Here is a 7636-nt window from a genome sequence, read left to right as displayed (position 1 = left end):
ACAGGCCATAGCCTTAGACCGCCCTCGGCTCCCACAGTCTCAAAAGCTAATCCAGGTACTTAGATAAGAATGCATCCTCCCTGTTTAAACCATACTTAACACAGGTTTGTGGATGGTTTCTTGTTCTACCATTTCTCATTCAAACTGGTTTTAAAAGATTTTTTTGCCTGAGAACAGCAATCCTGAGATCATTCATCCATGTAAGAAATTGATAAAGTGATAAAAGGAAGTTATTTAAGATCCTTTTTAGCTTCTTTAATGCAATTTAACAGACAAAAATAGGTAGGGAAGCATAATCTAATTAGCCAATTTACTGCTGACCCCTAATAAGCACTCTTTCAATCACCTTCAAACCACAGAATGCCTTCAAACCACTGCAGAATCCTTCTAAATACCATATTTTCTTGCATACAACACACCCCTTTAAAAAAAAAAAGCTGCTGGACATTGTATGCATTATAAGCTAGGAAATAGAATAACAGCAGTGCCTTCCACTTGCATTTCTGATGGGCAAAAGTGGAAGTAACTCTGTATACAATCCATAGGGGGCAGACCAATAACCAGGCTCAGCTCCCTAGCTGCTGCTACTCAGTTACTTATTACAAGGAAAGATCTTTCTTTCTTTTCATTGTCAAAACAAGGTTCCTCTCTTATTCTGGGTGGTATATGCAGTAAAATATGGTAGGTCATTTTGATTTTCTTTTTTCAATAATTGAACAAATGGAAATAATATACCAAACTCAATTTATATTCCTTGGAGACTTGTTCAAGTTGGCATATATTTCACTTCTGGAATGGAAAATATTCATGGTGGGCTCTTTCAGCTTGCAATGGACACTAGAAACCTGGTACATCCTGGGGAAAAAAATGAAATGTTTAGAACAAAATAAGTTGATTAACATCATCTGATCAATATCAACATCACTTCCTTTAGCCATGACTCTTTCTAAATGAACATCTCCTTCCTCCTCCACCCACCAACCAAACCTCTGTCACCAGTGGTAGCTACTCTTCTTGGAAATAAGATCTCAAGTTTAATTTTAAAAAATGAATTCCATCTTTCACATACAGTTAAACAGACTAAATTAAAATAAAGGCCACGTACCAGATGTTCAAAGTCCTCAGTATCTACCACATCAGATTGAGAAAAACTTTCTTTTGAAAATGCTGTGCCTGCTTATTTAGGGGTCTCAGAGGGAGGTGGTGGGGAACTAAGCTCTTTTGAACATTTGTCCCAGTGACTAATTTTGGTATGGGTTCTCTCCACAGGCTGTGTCACACTAATAGAAGTCCAGTTATATAGTGAGATACTTACTGTAGGCGCTTCTGCTGCAGCAGCTATATACATCCTGCAGTGACAGGGAGTTGTCCACCAAAACAACAGCTGAAGATAAATACAGTATCAGTCACTGTGATACCAACCTACAGAAACCTGGGTAAGTTGGATTCTTATGTAAGGAGTTGCACAATATTTCCAGCAAGGGATATTTTCAATGTTTTTATTTATTTCACAGGTAACACTGTAATATATTCATGTCTAATTTCAATACAAAATGTACACAGCTCAACATATGCATTTTTATATTCTAAATATGCCAGGACATTAGGCTTTTGGGGATGGGGAAAAACAATTTACCCATGTCAGAATAAGTAACACAATACAGAATGATCCCTAATGCACAAAAAGGCAGATTGCAAGATAACAGTCTCTTGGAGCAAGGTCTTTCTTTATCAGATTTATGGGAGAGAATTATAAAAGTATCCATGTAAATGTGGACACATTGACAACTTACCCTCTACAGGCACAGACAAAGCAAATTTATATGCTCTAAGCACAACTCCCTCAAGAGTACAATGAGGGACTTATTTTGTTTTCTTTTTAATAGCTCCTCTTGGGTACTTTATGGACCAGTTCTCTCATCTCAAGTGTCTGATCCCAAGACATAAATTAATTTTAGATGCACCTTTTATCCTTTGTGGCTGCTAAGGCAATATTCACTATTTGTTTTGGTTTCCATGGAGATAATTGACTTCCTGCAGTGGCAGGAGCCTTGTTTGGGGTATTAAAGGGGTTTGGGTCCAGGGATTCTTTAATTTTCATGCAGTGAGGAAAGTCACTTCATCAACAAAACCTTTGTAAATTTCTATCCCTCGTAATTTGAGTCACTGTCCTTATAATCTCGTGACTGTTTTGCTTGTTTTTCTTCTGCTTCTCATTTGTGGTTCTAGCTACCCATTCCACAATACTGACTCAAAACCCCAGCAAAGGGCGCACAGTCCATTTATTACAGTGTTCTACATTGGTCAGACACAGGGTCTCAGCAGCATATTATCTGCTACAGCATCAAAAGAAAGATAATAAAACAGTGGATTATAACATAGCCCTCTGAATGAACTGGTTACCACTGAAAGTGAAATAGGGACTTAAGATAAATAACCCTGTATATATCCTTCCAGTAGGCAACTAAGAGCTCCAAACTGTACTCCTAACTTTAGCCAAATTGTGGTAGTATATGGTATTTCCTCTGCTTGTAACCATTCATAGTCGGAGTCATTCATAAGACTAGTCCTGCTGTCTCTTAAACTCAGGGATTGTTATTTATAACAAACAAAAGAGGAGACAGACACACAGAGAAAGAAGCAAGAAGATAGTGGTCATTATGGTCTTGTCCTTTTCAACAGCTAGCAAAAAAAGCCGGCCTCAAAGAGGGCATATATGCTGTACCTCAGGAAGAAGCTTATCAGATTGAGGTGGTGCCCAGCACTCCTTGGAGCCCCTGATGGGATGGGAGGTCCCTGAGAAACAATGACTCTATGTTTCCTACCAGGGTGGGAAGTAGTATAAAGTATTTAAGTTAAATTTATATTAATAGAGTTAAAAAGGGTTTTGACCTGTTTCTAAACCAGCAATTGTAAAAAATATATAAACACTGAAGGGATTATAAATGAAATCTACATTAATCACATCATTAGCTCCCTCCCCTTCAGCCCCAAATCCCTACACTGAGGTTTATGCCCTTTGAAGAAGCAAACCCATTAAAATGAATAGAAATCACATGATAACTATTGTGTGTTGGCTCTTAGGTTCAGTTACGGTAGTTTCCTGTCCCTAAATGCACAACGCCAAACTGCTCCCGGGGTGTTATGTGCAAGCTTAGAAATGGTGTGATTTGCTCCTAGACAAAAAAAAAAAAAAATCAATAATAAAAATGGAAATCCTTCAGAACAAGTAATAGTGAAACAAAACTCTGAAAATCTCCTTCTTTTAAGTGTACAACACAAAATCAATTTGCAATGACCCTGAGAGTCAGCCATTCTCTCCCCTGTGACAGCAAAAGAGAAAAGGGAGAGAAACAAATTAAAGTAGTACATAAAAGTCTTTTTGCTTCCCAAAGACTTTCGAGTGCTTTTGAGCTAGGAGAGCATTTAAAGCAAGCTTTTGAATTTTTATCAATATCATCTTCTAACATTTTTTTCTAGCACCTGGCTTTAGCTTTAGATTTCTGGTATATATCTGCCACTTCTCCATCTCTTCCTCTTTCTCCCTGCTTTGTGCTTCAGGTAGGTAGCAATATCAATACCACTATCGTGTAGTTAGCTGTTCAAGGCATAACAAACAGATTTGACACCCTGGGAAAATTTTCCCTGCACTCTGGAGGAGAGAAAGAAGAGAATGGTCAGTCTTACCTACCCCAGGAGGTTCAGACCCCAGCTGCTGCTACTGCACCTGGTCCTTATGACATGGACTGTTCCTGCATAGCCTCTAAGGCACAGGGCTGCTCCTACGGAGTCAAAGACTCGGAGGGCAGCAAGTACCATTCTGACACCCCCTCCAAGTCTGTGCCCACACACCCCAGCAACTTATACTAATGTAGCTGGTTCCTTGCTTCCTATATTGAAATTCATTCACATACTCTATGCTTGTGGGAGCTGCATAACTTAGCTGGTCAGGCAAGTGGCTGTAAACTGGAAAGACCTCAGTTTGATCCCAGGTGGGTGGTGAGTTTCAATTCATTGTTTCCCCTTCTAGTGCGGCTCTGAGGCTCACTCAGCTTCCTGTTCATTTGGTACCAGGAGCTACCTTGGGGTGAAGGCAGCCAGAGCAGGGTGCTTGACCATATCACTGCCTTCTTATGCTGTGGTTAAAGAAACAGTGGAACACTGACTGATTAGCCTAATAAATAGGGTATCTTTACCTTCTGCCCTATTTTTGTATGCTGCTTAAGATCCCTTTTTCTGCATTTATCAAGATGTAGATCTTAATATGAGACCAACAAACTGGACCTTAATATGAGATCAACAAACTGGACCAACAAACAATGAAAAAAAAAATATTCCAGCTGCAGAAACCCCACAAAAGGCGATTTTGTACCTGCTTTCTTATCTTTCTGAAGTGTCCAGTCCCAAGTGACAGCTATGCTACGCAGCTAGAATCAGCGTTAATCATTTTCCCTAAATTAACTGAACTGAAACTGGCTGGTAATATTTATCAAGTTGTTGAATTACCCTACAAGTGCAATTACCTCTATAGTATTTTTCAGAGGAACTGACTGAAAAATAAGAATATGAAGGATAGAGATAGGAATTAAACTATGAAAATACTTAATTTTGGTTTCATAAAATACTAGAACGAAATATGTACTCTTTAGCATCTATACTGTAAATGGTATTTAATGCATTATACTCTCTCCTCCCTCACACTTAAACTGCATTTGGAAATCCTGAATAGAAAAATCCTATTTTCCTATTATAAGGTCAAGTTACATCAAGTTTCTTCCAGTAAAAAAGGATCTTTAGCATCCTACTAGAAAGTTAATATATTTAAAACCTCTGAGACCCAATATTGTGATATTTCATGATGATTTACTGTAGATAAAACTGATATGCAGCTCCACTAGCAATTTAATGCACAGGATTTTACTAAGTAGCAAAAAGATTTTCTAGCTAAAGTAACCATATGAAAAAATTCAGTATAATGTCACTGGGTTTGGAAACCTATGTTTTAAAAACTAACATGCACAAATCGTTCAAATGTCATATCAGCTCTCCTTATACAAACATGTAAGTCTGAACCTTTAGCATCTTAATATGGTTCAAGACTGCAGTACACATTTTTGATTGCAAATAAGGTCCCCAATAAAAGAAATTGCTAAAGTCATTTTTCTCTAGCTCTCTTCTCTATCCCACCCACTTCATATTTATTCATCATCTGCTCCAGATTGAGAACACAAATATAAGGTTCACCAACTGCAAGCAGAATTCCAATAAGTATATGGGATTCCCATATTCTTGACCAGATAAAATATGTACATAATTTCTGTACAGCAAGATGAAATTCTCTTCCCAAATACATAAGGTTTAAGTCTGGCAAGGGACTAAGCTGGAACCAGTAGCAGATGTTTGAGATCCTGGGTTCCTAATGTTAAGGGGTAATAATTACAGGTGGTAAATACATAAGAAAGTAAGAAACAAACTTCCATAGAAAACTGAACATTTCTATTTGCTTTGCTGTAGTATTTTCAAGCACTGAATGATTATTCAGAAATATACCATCAGCTATCATAGATGTACAGTTTCTGCATATAGCACAACCTGATAGTTTTCTTGTAAGCAGTGAATATAGTCTATAGTCAGTTCCTCATTCAGTGCACTAGCTAGACAGTAGGGCTGTGCAAAGCTTCGGTCACTGATTCAATTTGGCGGAGATTCGGCCCGATTCAGTGGCTGAATCTTCTAACCTGAATTGAATCAGGAGACCCTTTAATCTCTGTGGATCAAATCAGAACCCTGCAAATGGATTCAGAGAGATTCGGAAAGATTCAACGATTCAGACGTAGACACAGCTTTAAATGTTTTTTCTACATACCTCAAGGTACCAGACAGCTCATGAATGCTGAGATACTGGGGCAGATGAAGCATCCCACAGGACCCAGGGGTCCCCAGTGCACTCAGGAGCAGACCCGGAAGTGAACCAGAAGCACTTCCACCAAGGAGCGCACTGTGCCCCCCTGGTTCAGTGACTGGTACCTCCTGGGTCTGTGGGGGGCACCTGGGGTCCCCCTATAGCCAATCACCAAGCTGGGGATGGTGCAGGGGCCCCCAGCGCACTCCCTGGCGGACCCAGAAGTGGACCAGAAGTACTGCCAGTCCACCTCTGGGTTTGCAACTAAGCACAGGTGGATGCACCCTGCACTCCTGTGGGATGCTCCATCTGCCCCACCATTGCAGCATTCACAATCCACACCTGGTACCTTGAGGTATGTAGGAAAAACATTTAAAGCTGTGTCTATGGCTGAATCTTCAGATTCAGCTGAATTGAATCAGGGGCAGTGATCCGAATCAACGAATTGAATCACTGTCCCCAATTCAGGCAAATCTGAATCCAAATCTAATAGGGCCCATTTTGCACACCCCTACTAGGCAGTGGTCACTGAAGGCATGACTGAACGCGTATTAGCAGGGATCCTGGTTTTCTCTGATAAAAAAAATCCCCAATTTTTGGATATGAAAAAGTTATTGAAAAAGTGCACAGCTATTTTTAGCCACTACTTGGCCATGAGGGAGTGTGCTGCTACAGTGAAGTAGCTGCTGGTCATGTGTAGACACATGTGGTCACTAGGTCACTGTACTGTGTGGCTACAATGACATAGCATCATGTATGGATGCACCCATTGTGTGTTAACCGGGGATCCTGGTTTTGCCTGATAAAAAAAATTCCCAATTTTTGGATTAAAAAAAGTAACCCAAAATCCATGTTTTTCTGTGATGAAAATGAAACACCACTCTATAATAGTGGTGTTTCATTTTAATCATGGAAAAAATGTGTATTTTGGGTTACTTTTTTAAGGATTCCTGGTCTTAACCCACATAGTACTTTGTAGAATTTTGACTCATAGTAACAGAATGTAGATCCCAGTTATTTAGGTGCTTACATATGCAAGTAACTTGAAACATATGAATATGCATAAGTGTTTGCAGAACTAGAAATTTAAGGACCTCTCCAGTGGCTACAAGAGCCCATGAAAAACTCTCTTCTACCGTTTCATAAATGACTTCTCTCACCAGCCAGTTCTGTCTGTTCCAATTAGAACATGCCGATACTAACTCCGTGCTGAGCAAAAGACCACCAACTCCCAACACCTCCCTCCCACTCTGTCCATGCCCAAGCTTAACAATTAGACAGAGTAGATGGATCTAAGGCCATATCTGCTTCTGTGCTATTTCCAGGCCATCTAGAGATAGAGAGCATGAGGCAATGCTAAGGCACATACTCAGGACCCCTCTGAGCCACCTATTGCTCTTAATTGCCATATCAGTGTGTAGGCTATGCCAGGCAGAGCAGGACTTGTTTCTTAGCACCAACTTTGGGGTCATGATGGAGGTGATACAAATGTGACTTTAGTGGTAAGGTTATAAACCAATATGGGGGAGTGGCATTCTGGTATTTACAAGTAGGTCTGAAGTTTTGGGTCAAAAATCTTAAGCTCAGTGTTAAACACTTTTAAAGGATATTCATAGATTCATAGATGTTAGGGTTGGAAGGGACCTCAATACATCATCGAGTCCGACCCCCTGCATAGGGAGGAAAGTGTGCTGGGTTCAGATGACCCCAGCCAGATACCTATCTAACCTCCTC

General features: G+C 39.9%; 1 long non-coding RNA gene across 1 annotated transcript; it reads right to left on the bottom strand.

The window, feature by feature from the left end:
* Positions 1-693: 693 nt before the first annotated feature.
* On the bottom strand, positions 694-4413 carry LOC112551106. The gene is made up of 3 exons (XR_003095272.1): positions 4373-4413; positions 1316-1384; positions 694-855 (listed from the first exon to the last, which is right to left on the bottom strand). It is a non-coding gene; the product is annotated as an uncharacterized LOC112551106 (long non-coding RNA).
* Positions 4414-7636: the final 3223 nt, after the last annotated feature.

Source organism: Alligator sinensis, unplaced genomic scaffold, assembly GCF_000455745.1.
Source record: "Alligator sinensis unplaced genomic scaffold, ASM45574v1 scaffold80_2, whole genome shotgun sequence".
Taxonomy (NCBI): domain Eukaryota; kingdom Metazoa; phylum Chordata; order Crocodylia; family Alligatoridae; genus Alligator; species Alligator sinensis.
Note: the sequence above shows the minus strand (reverse complement) of the source record. Positions and strands in the feature narration are given on the sequence as shown.